We start from the raw sequence: 10,612 nt of genomic DNA on the forward strand, positions 1-10,612 counted from the left end.
CCTGAGCAAGTCATTTCATCCTATTTGCTTCAGTTTCCTCATCTACAAAATGAGTTGGAAAAGAAAAAATAAACCACTCTAATATCTCTGCAAAGAAAACTCTAAAATCCCAACTTCCCTAAGAAAATCTGAAATGACTGAATAACAACAAAATTATTATTATTATTACCTTTATCTATGTGTTAGAAGAGGGACTTATACTCAGCCCTTTCCTGACTTGGAGTCCAGCTCCCCATCTACTAGATGGATATAAAATAGATGCAAAATTAATGCAAGATGATTTTGGGCAGGAAAGATGCTAGTGAAGTCAGCAAGTCACTTTATCCTTTGGAACCTTCCTTGGCTGAGACTTAGGTTTCCTTGTCTGTAAAGGGAGAAAATAATCCTTTCTTCCTCCCTGCCTATCAGGTATGCTCAAGCTGCAGCAGGTTGTCTGCAAGGATTTTAAACCTTTCATTGACAGTCTATAGCTGAGATAGATAATGCATTATTTTAGAAGGTACTTTCAAAATCCTATAATAAATGTCATTTACAGTACTATTCAAACTTATATTTAGTGTGTTTTTAAAAAATATAAATATGCTGCCTTTGCAAAACCATGATTTTCAGCCTTGTCACATCATCATGAAAATACTGTTAACTGGAATTTTTTGTTATTGTTTGTCTGTTTGTTACCTTTCTTCCTTTTCCCAGACCTTAGCACAGTGCTTTGCACACAGTTTGCTCTTAGCAGTGTCTGGAATAAAGTAGGTGCTTAATAAGTGTTTTTGTTAACTGATTGACTAAAGAAATAGATTTTTGGATCAAAAGGTAACAGGACAGTTTCCCAAATATAAACCAGCCTTCTTGCTTCCTATTCAATTTTCAGCCCCATTGACTCCCTCTGAAGTGTCTATCTGAGATAAACTGATGGGCTCACTCCATGGGCTGCCCACCCAACTGCAGGATTTCGTATGGACTTGTGCCACAGCAGCCACGAGGTTGGATTATAACAAGGAAATCACATGGAACCAGTGGGATAGTTTAAATTTTCAACCTAATTACCTTATAAACATAACTGGTTTCTTTTGGCCTAGGAGGCACCATGAAAAAGTTACTGAGAAAGTTTGGGTACCTTTAGAAAATAAACATTTTTCAATATACTTCAAATATTTATCACATATCCAGCCTGTTCAAGGCACCAAGCAAGGCATTAAAGCACAAATGATTTTCTGCCCCCAGAAAGTTTACAGTCTTCTTGGCAGTGGGGAAGAGAGGATGTGAGGACAAAAAATATCACACAGATAAAAAAAAAAAAATACACAGTATTTTGAATAGGCTTTACTGAAGATAGCCCTTAAGCATAGGTATGAAGAAAAATACGGATTTTGATATATAAGTAAATTGGAAAGGCATCTCAGGCATGGGCAGGATGGTCCATCCTCACAACAACTCTGAAAGATGCAAATGTTATTCCCATTTTACAGTTGAGGAAACTGAGGTAGATAGAGGTTAAATGACTTACCCAGGATCACCTAGCTAGTAATCTGGTTTGACTGAACCATGAAGAAGACATAAAGGGACAGAATTATAGACTAAGATTGGGAAGGGAGATTGCAGTCAGATTATGGAGACTGGTCAGAAAGTCTATATTTTATCTTAGACCATGAGTTTTTAAATTTTATTTGTTTGGTTTTTTACTTATTTATGTATTTGTTGCACCATGGATCCCTTCAGCAATCTGGTAAAGCCTATGGAGCGGATCTCAGAATAAGCTTTTTAGATATGTAAAATAAAATACAGCGGATTATAAGGGGAACCAATTATATTGAAATAGAGATGTGATTTTTTTTTTTAATCTGTCCAAGTTCCTTGAGGATATGAGAATTCCTGGTTAAGAATCCCTGTTCTAGAAGCATTAAGAAGTCAATTCAAGTTTTCAAATAGAGGGATGGCACAGATTGTCTGTGCCTCAGGAAGATTGTTTTGGCAGTTGAATAAAGGATGGACTGGAGAAAGTTGATGCTGAAATCAGAGATCCCAGTTAAGTGCAGGGGAGAGATGGTGAGGATATGAACTGGGATGGTAGCCATCTGGGTAGAAAGGAGAAGAGATGTGAGAGCTGTTGCCAAAGTAGAGGGAAGAGTCAAGGACTGACTATTGAGTTTCAGACCAGGTTGATGGGGAAGATAATGGTAGTTTCAACAAAGTAGGAGAAGAGGCAGGTGTAGAGATGAATATCAATTCATCAGTCAGCAAAGGTTCAAAGAAAAATGTAAATTAGACATAAGTTCACCAAGAATTCCTGGAAAAACTAAAGAAAAAGCAAAAAGAAAAAAGTGAGGGGGGAGGTTATAAATCAAATAAGAGTGGTAGAGGAAAAATTGGAAGAGAAGTGAAAATAATGGAAGATAATTATGAAAAGAAATTTAAAAGCACAAAAAAGCTTGGTTTAAAAAAAAGCACAAAAATGCTAAAGAAAATAACATCTAAGAAAGCAAAATTGTTCAGATGAAAAACAATATCTCACTGAAGACAACTTCCTTAAAAATTAAAATTGGATGAATAGAAACTAATTATTCTGTGGCAGCAAAAAAAAAAAACAATAAAACGATATCAAAAATGAAAAATAGAAGGAAAATATGAAATACCTCACTGGAAAAACAACTGACATGGAAATTAGATCAAGGTGGAGATAATTTAAGATTTTTTTTGGATTGCTTGAAAGCCATGATCAAAGAAAAAGCTTGGATATCATAATTCAAGAACTTATAAGGGAAAACTGCTTTGATATTTTAGAACCAGAAGGTGGTTGGTTAGTTGTCTTTTGTTCTCAAAGAAGACCAGAATGACATCACCATGTTAGAGGCGAGTTCCAGTGTGTCCAACTGTGGCTGATTGGACCACTGTGAGTTTGGGATGCTCTGCCATGGGTGAGATACAAATAGTCCCTATGAACATTTGGGATGGATTCTCTAATTTTGTGTATTTTACATTTCCTTTGGGCTAATTCAATTCCATTTTGCTCAAAGAGCACAGCACCTTCTCTGATTAGGGAATGCCATGATGGGTGGTCCTGTGCCAGTGTTTCCCATGTCAATCAGAACCAGAAGGTAAAATAGAAATTGAAAGAATCCACCAATCACTTCCCAAATGTCATTCCCAAAGGAAAATTCCCAGGAATATTACAGCCAAATTCCAGAACTCTCAGATAAGGAAAAAATGCTGAAAGCAGTCAAAAAGAAACTACTCAAACAGCACAGAGCCACAGTCAGCATCACATAAAATTTAGCAGCTGCCATACTAAAGGGCTTAGAACAATATTCCAAAAGGCAAAGGAGCTAGGATTACCATCAAGAATAACCTACCTGGCAAAATTAAGTAGGGAAAAATGGATATTTAATGAAATAGAGGGCTCTCAAACATTCCTGATGAAAAGACTCTGAATAGAAAAGAGCTGAATAGAAAATTTGACATTCAGACTCAAGAAAAAGGAAACCTAAAAGAGAAATCATAAGAGATTTAATATGTTTAAACTGGGAAGTTTCTTACATGGGAAGATGATACATGTAACTCTTAAGAACTTTCTCATTATTAGGGCTGTTTAGGAGTTTACATAGACACAGGGCATGGGTGTAAGTTGATCATGTTGGGATGATCTCAACAAGCATTGATTAAGTCTCCACAATGAGCCAGGCCGTGTGTTAGGTGATGAGGGTCAAAGTACAAAAAGAAATGAAACCCGTTCCATTTTGGACATTCCTTATGCTTTTGTATTTTCTTGTAATGGGGATTTTGTGCATATTCAGATCATCTGAGATGGAGGCACCCAAGTGGAAGAAATCAGGGACCTCCTTCTGGAAGAACACAGCCTTCTTTTTTTCAGGTGATTGGAAGTAGCCTCTTTCCATGGGTCCTGTACCAGACAGGAACAACCTTTCTTCTTCCATTTGCATCCAGGAGTGAAGGTCTTGTTCTCCCACAATCTGGGACCATAATGTGGAGCTGAATGTGGAGGAAAAACTATCCTTCTTCTCCTTCCTTTTAGGACTTATGGCTCAGAGGAATAAACTTGGGCTATGGGTGTTGTTGAAGTTCTAAATGCAGATAATAGAGAAAGCTAAGTAGTACAGTGGATAGAGAGTTGGTCTTAAAATCAGAGAGATCTGCATTCAAATTTGGTCTCAGACACTTAGACACTCACCATGTGACTGAACAAGTCACTTATTCTCTTCCTGCCTCAACTTTCTCAATTACAAAATGGGAGAGTAGAAATAGCACCTGCCTCTCAGGATTATCAAATGAGGTAATATTTGTAAAGTGCTTAGCACACAGCCCAGTACAAGTATGAAGTAATAAATACTTATTCCCTTTCTTTTTTTCTTCCCAAAACTGAGAGCTTTAGATCTGAAGATGCTGGAGTCAAGTTTCCAAGTTAGATATGGTTCCCAACATAGCAGGGAAGTCCTGAGAAGTCCTGAGGTGCCTGAACAGAAGGGCTTTGGAAGTGGAACTTGGTGGGATTTTGTTATAGAGGAACTGAGTTAAATTGTAACTCTAATCCCCTTCCCTTTCCTAGAGTTGGTAGAGGTTAGAGGGTGGATTTTACCTCTCAATGATGGAAGGAAGAATGTTTGTATGCTTGTTAAAACAAACCTAATAAGTAGATAAAGGGAACAAGGGTACAAGGGACCCCAAAAATTGGGGTAAGACTATAAGAGGGGGCTTAAGACAATAATAGAGATCAGACACTACTGAATCTGCTTTAAAGTACCAGAGAATCCTGGGATGGAGTGCAATAGACTTGGCTTTCAGCGAAGACCAGGGTACTATTATTTGAAGGGCCTTGGCGTTCACTCAGGAGGATCAGACTTGACACCCCCAGAAAAATATGGTCCCCCAAACTGGAATATCTTGGAGGGCCTTCTTATCTAAGAAAGGAAAAACTTCCTAATGATAACAGGGATCCCAAATGTCAAATATTACTACATGATGTAGTGGATAGAGTGTCAGAGTCAGGAAAATCTGCATTCAAATCCAAATGCAGAAACTTTACTAACTGGGTAGCCCTGGAAAAATCACCTGGGCTCCATTTGTCTCAGGAGTTCTGGAGTAGCCCAAAGAGTAGTTTTTCTTACCCTTCACTCAGAGAACTCCAGTGGTTCTTATTACCTCCCAGATTAAATATAGGGTTTTATAAAAGCATTAGGGCAGTTTTAAGGTATAATTTTTTTTTTTTACTTTGGCAATACTTAGTGTAAATAGTACAGCTAGATAATGTACTGGATAAAATGCCAGACCTGGAGTCAGAAAGATCTGAGTTCAAATTCAGCTTCAGACACTTACTAGTACCTGTATCCAGTCAGCCAGAAAAGATTATTTAGAGCCTTCTATGTGTCAGGCACTGGGGACACAAGAAGAGGCAAAAGGTCAACCCTGCCTTTAAGAAGCTTATACTTGAATGGGAAGACAACATGCAAACACATGTATCTATATCTATACACACACAAATATACAATATATACAATATTATTATATTATTATTATATATATACAATATATATTTCTCTCTCTCTCTGTGTCTCTCTGTGTGTCTGTCTCTCTCTCTGTGTGTGTCTGTCTGTCTCTCTCTCTGTGTGTGTCTGTCTCTCTCTCTCTCTCTCCCTGTCTCTCTCTGTCTCCTTCTCTCTCTTATTCTCCCTTATTTTCTCTCTACCATTCTGTCTCTGATTTTCTATTATTCTCTTCTCTCTCTCTTCCCTCTCTCATTCTCTTGTTCTCTCTGTCTCTCATTCTCTCTTATTTTCTTTCTGTCATTCTATTCTCTCTCTCTCCTTCTTTCTCTGTCTGTCTCTGTCTCTGTCTCTCTCTCTCTGCCTCTGTGTGTTTCTCTGTCTCTCTCTCTGTCTTTCTGTCTCTCTCTCTCTCTGTGTCTCTCTGTCTCTCTGTATCTCTCTGTGTCTCTCTGTCTCTCTGTGTCTCTCTGTCTCTCTCTCTCTGTCTCTGTCTCTGTCTCTGTCTCTCTCTGCCTCTCTGTGTGTTTCTCTGTCTCTCTCTGTCTCTCTCTCTCTCTCTCTGTGTCACTCTGTGTGTCTGTCTCTCTCTCTCTCTGTGTCTGTCTGTCTGTCTGTCTCTCTCTCTCTCTCTCTCTCTCTCTCTTTGTCTCTCTCTCGCTCTCTCTGTCTCTGTCTCTCTCTCACACCTGCCCACCCTCAATCCTTTCAGAGAAGTGACCAGGATGTCTACCAGCAGCAAGCATTTTAACTGGCTGCTAAGTCATTAGCTGGAGAAGCTAAGTCCACATCTTGACTCTGTGACCCTCTGGGAGCTCTGTTTGCACCGGTTTCATGAATACTTTGCTATTGAAGCCTTGGTCAGAGCCGTGGGGAGGCTCCATCTTTGAGAAAGGAAAGGAGAGAGGCCCACCCCAGTGTCCGGGCCTCTGACCAGGCCCCCCAAGGCAGTGCATCCAGCCTCCGGAACCTTCCCGGGGCAGCGAGGAGCAGCCTGCTTGCACTGGGTTTCCAGCCTCCACAAATAAATATGTGTAGGAGCCGAGGGCAGGGAAAATAGATTTCTGGATAAATATAGCCGGGCGCTGGCCAGGCCCGCAGGAGCTCCAAGTGCAGTTGGCCTCCAGCTCCTGCCCAGGGCCCTTTGTGAGAAGAAACCCCTCTGGGCCTCTGGGGATCCCCCAGATCCCATCGAAGCCCAGCAGGCCCCGGATCCCGGCCGTGGGCATCGCACAGAGTCTCCCCTCCACCAGGAGAGCCACGGAGAGATTAGGTTTCCCTCGCTGGGGCCCAGACCAAGCAGCTCCACAGCAGAAGGGAGGCTCCACAACTTCCTGGCATCGGATTTCTTCCTTATCCCATCCAGCCAAGCACCTCCCTTAGTGGAACGGGGCCGAGAGGGGGGACACGGCCAGTTGGACGACAGGAAGACAGAAATTGAGGCTGTTTATCTTCCAGACAGGCCCGTCCTTGGGGGTCTCAGGGATGCCCTGTGGCTGCCCACTGAATCCTGGGTGACGACGGGAAGAAGTGCCCCAGGCACAAAGGGAGGCCATCCCACCCTTACTGAGCGTCCAGGCCAGCTCCAGAGTGGAGCGGGGCTGCTGGGATATGGCCACAGGGTTGGAGGAGAGAGTAGGAAGAAAACGGGCTTGGGGACGTTGGAGAGAGTATCCTGGGTGCAAATCTTTCTGCTATTACTGTGTAATCTTGGGCAAATCACTTTCCTCACCTGTAAAAGAAAGGGATTTCACTCTATATCTTCAAAGTTCCCTCCGGCTTTAGATCCATGATCCTCCAGAAGAAAGACCACTAGGTTTTGCAAAGCTTTTACTTCAGAAATGCTTTCTGAAGGGGAGGGAAAAAACCACCTGGAATTTATCGGGTTTTGCCAAAGGCATAAAAGTCAGGAATTTAAAGGCAGGAGCTCCTGCACCTTCTCCCAGACACCCTTCCTGCAACAGGAGCTCGGCAGGGGTTTCAAGGTTTCACTCTGATCTGGGAGAACAGGCGAGATTCAGAGATGAAAGGTGTTTTCCAAGGATTACAAAATCCACCCTCAACCCAGAACAATGTTCTTTTATATAGCGTCCTGGGAGAAAGCTATCATTAGCAGGGCCTAAAGCTGCAGACGGGAGCGTTTTAGTGACATTACAGCCTTTTCTCACTGAATATTACAGCAGCTACGTGCCCTGGATACACACACAAACACACACACAATCACACGGGCAGCCCTCTCCTACTCACACATTTGCAGGAGCTCTTATTGCCACATGGTATAGAGGATAGAGACTGGGACATAGAAACAGGAAAATGTGAGTTCAAATCCTGACTCAAATTGCAACTCTTCAAAGGATCCCACCTGTCTCTGACATTTCATGTTTTAAGGGCCCTCCCAGCTCTGACCTCCCGGGTTCTAAGGGCCCTCCCAGCTCTGACCTCCCGGGTTCTAAGGGCCCTCCCAGCTCTGACCTCCCAGGTTCTAAGGGCCCTCCCAGCTCTGACGTTTTAGAATTCTAAGCTCCTCTTGTCTTGCTGCTGGGACAAAGATTAGTCTTTTAAAGCAAAAATTCCAGTGTGTCATTTGGGAGTCGATCCCTGCCATGCTCCAAAGGGAGCCACCATTGCCAGACATTTCAGGGGAACCATCCCAGTCCTCACAAACACTCCACATCCTCCACAAGAACAGCGGAAGTTTCTAAGGCCGTCTCCCTCGATCCGTGACCTCTAAGACAATTAATGAACATCCTCCTGGCCAGGTGAACCAGGGCAGCAGCAGAGGTGGCTCGGGTCATGGCAATGGCAGCCAGAGGCCCACACGCTCTTAAACACACCCCGAAGCCTGGCTCCGGGGACCAGCAGCTCCTCCTCACTCTGAGGTGGTTTCATGGTTTGTTTTTAAACTCCTCCACCCGGAGAAATTGGCACTTCTCCCTCACCTTGTGCTTCTCATGTCCCCTGCTACCTGCTGGCTCTTCCAGGGAGAAGCTGGCTCATATTTCTCTGGGCAAACAGCGAGATGTTTGCTGTTAAATGGAAGCTAGAGAAAAACTCCTGGAAAAATCCAGACGAGGAGAGCAAGGCGGAGAGGGGAGGTTATTTTCGGAAGTTTAAATTTCCCAACAATGAAGATCTAAACATTTTTTTTAAATAGTTAAAGTTTGTAAACTTTGCTGGCTAATAATTGTTAATGGACTACTTGCAACAGTTTACTAATACACCATTTTGCCAAGGAAACTTGTTTTAGAATCATAAAATATCAGAGCTGGGAGGGCCCTTAGAACCCAGGAGGTCAGGGCTGGGAGGGCCCTTAGAACCCAGGAGGTCAGGGCTGGGAGGGCCCTTAGAACCCAGGAGGTCAGGGCTGGGAGGGCCCTTAGAACCCGGGAGGTCAGAGCTGGGAGGGCCCTTAGAACCCAGGAACCCCAGGAGTAACAGGCATCTCAGATACCATTTAACCCAACCTCTCTCTCTGCCTCTCTGTGTGTTTCTCTGTCTCTCTCTGTCTCTCTCACTGTCTCTGTCTCTCTCTGTCTGTCTCTCTCTGTCTCTCTGTCTCTCTCTCTCTCTGTCTCTCTCTGTCTCTCTCTCTCTCTCTCTCTCTCTCTCTGTCTCTCTCTCTCTCTCTCTCTCTCTCTCTCTCTCTCTCTGTCTCTCTGTCTCTCTCTCTCTCTCTCTCTCTCTCTGTCTCTCTCTCTCTCTGTCTCTCTCTCACACCTGCCCACCCTCAATCCTTTCAGAGAAGTGACCAGGATGTCTACCAGCAGCAAGCACTTTAACTGGCCGCTAAGTCATTAGCTGGAGAAGCCAAGTCCACATCTTGACTCTGTGACCCTCCAGGAGCTCGGTTTACACCGGTTTCATGAATACTTTGCTATTGAAGCCTTGGTCAGAGCCATGGGGAGGCTCCATCTTTGAGAAAGGAAAGGAGAGAGACCCACCCCAGTGTCTGGGCCTCTAACCAGGCCCCCCAAGGCAGTGCATCCAGCCTCCGGAGCCCTCCCGGGGCAGCGAGGAGCAGCCTGCTTGCACTGGGTTCCCAGCCTCTGGGAGGGCCTTAGAACCCAGGAGGTCAGAGCTGGGAGGGCCCTTAGAACCCAGGAGGTCAGAGCTGGGAGGGCCCTTAGAACCCAGGAGGTCAGAGCTGGGAGGGCCCTTAGAACCCAGGAGGTCAGAGCTGGGAGGGACCTTAGAACATGAAATGTCAGAGGCAGGTGGGATCCTTTGAAGAGTTGCAATTTGAGTCAGGATTTGAACTCACATTTTCCTGTTTCCGCGTCCCCCTCATCTTACAGCTAGAGAAACAGATCCTGAGGAAAAGTTGCTTGTCCAAGGCCTAATTCTACCACTATGGTAGAATTAGGAATACACTCTAACTCTCCTGATGCATCATCCACTATTCTTCCCACCAAGGTGTGCTTGGCCAACTTGAAGCCACATTATTCTAAAATCACGTCTTTAGCTTAGCATCTCACCGTAGTAGCAAGAACTATCAAATTTCTAAAGTGTGGGTCTGACTATATCACTCTCCTTCTCAAGAAGCTCCTATGGCTCCCTCTTGTCTCCAGAACAAAGCAAAACTCTTCTATTTGATGTTTAATGCCCTTCCCAATCTGGATTCAGATTTATCACCCATTATACTCCTCATGAACCCTGCAGTTCAGCCATGTCGGCCTGTCAGCTGTTACTCACTCATGACTTTCTATCTCTTATCTTTATGTTTTTGCCTAGACCAAGGGTTCCCCACCTGGGAGATAAGAAGCTTAGCAAAGCACCCAGGGGATATTTGGTAAATAATAATTTTATTCTGGTAAAATATCTTTATTTCTTTGATATGTGGTTGTATATGGCAAGCTCTATAAAACATTTCCTTTCATGATGAATAGAATATCTAGGAGGATGTACCGAGGACCAAGGAGTACACAACTAAAACAGTTTAGGAACTCTTAGCCTAGGCTGTCCGCCCTGCCTCAAACACACAATTTCCTCAACTACTGCTTATAAAATCCCTAACTTTCTGCCAAGAACAATTCAAGTGCCCCTCTTACAGAAAGCCTATCTTGATTGCCACTTCTCAAGTTACTAAGGGTTTTCCTCAGAAAATTACTTCATATTTGTTT

Source organism: Sarcophilus harrisii, chromosome 3 (genome assembly GCF_902635505.1).
Source record: "Sarcophilus harrisii chromosome 3, mSarHar1.11, whole genome shotgun sequence".
In the NCBI taxonomy this organism is placed as follows: Eukaryota; Metazoa; Chordata; class Mammalia; order Dasyuromorphia; family Dasyuridae; genus Sarcophilus; species Sarcophilus harrisii.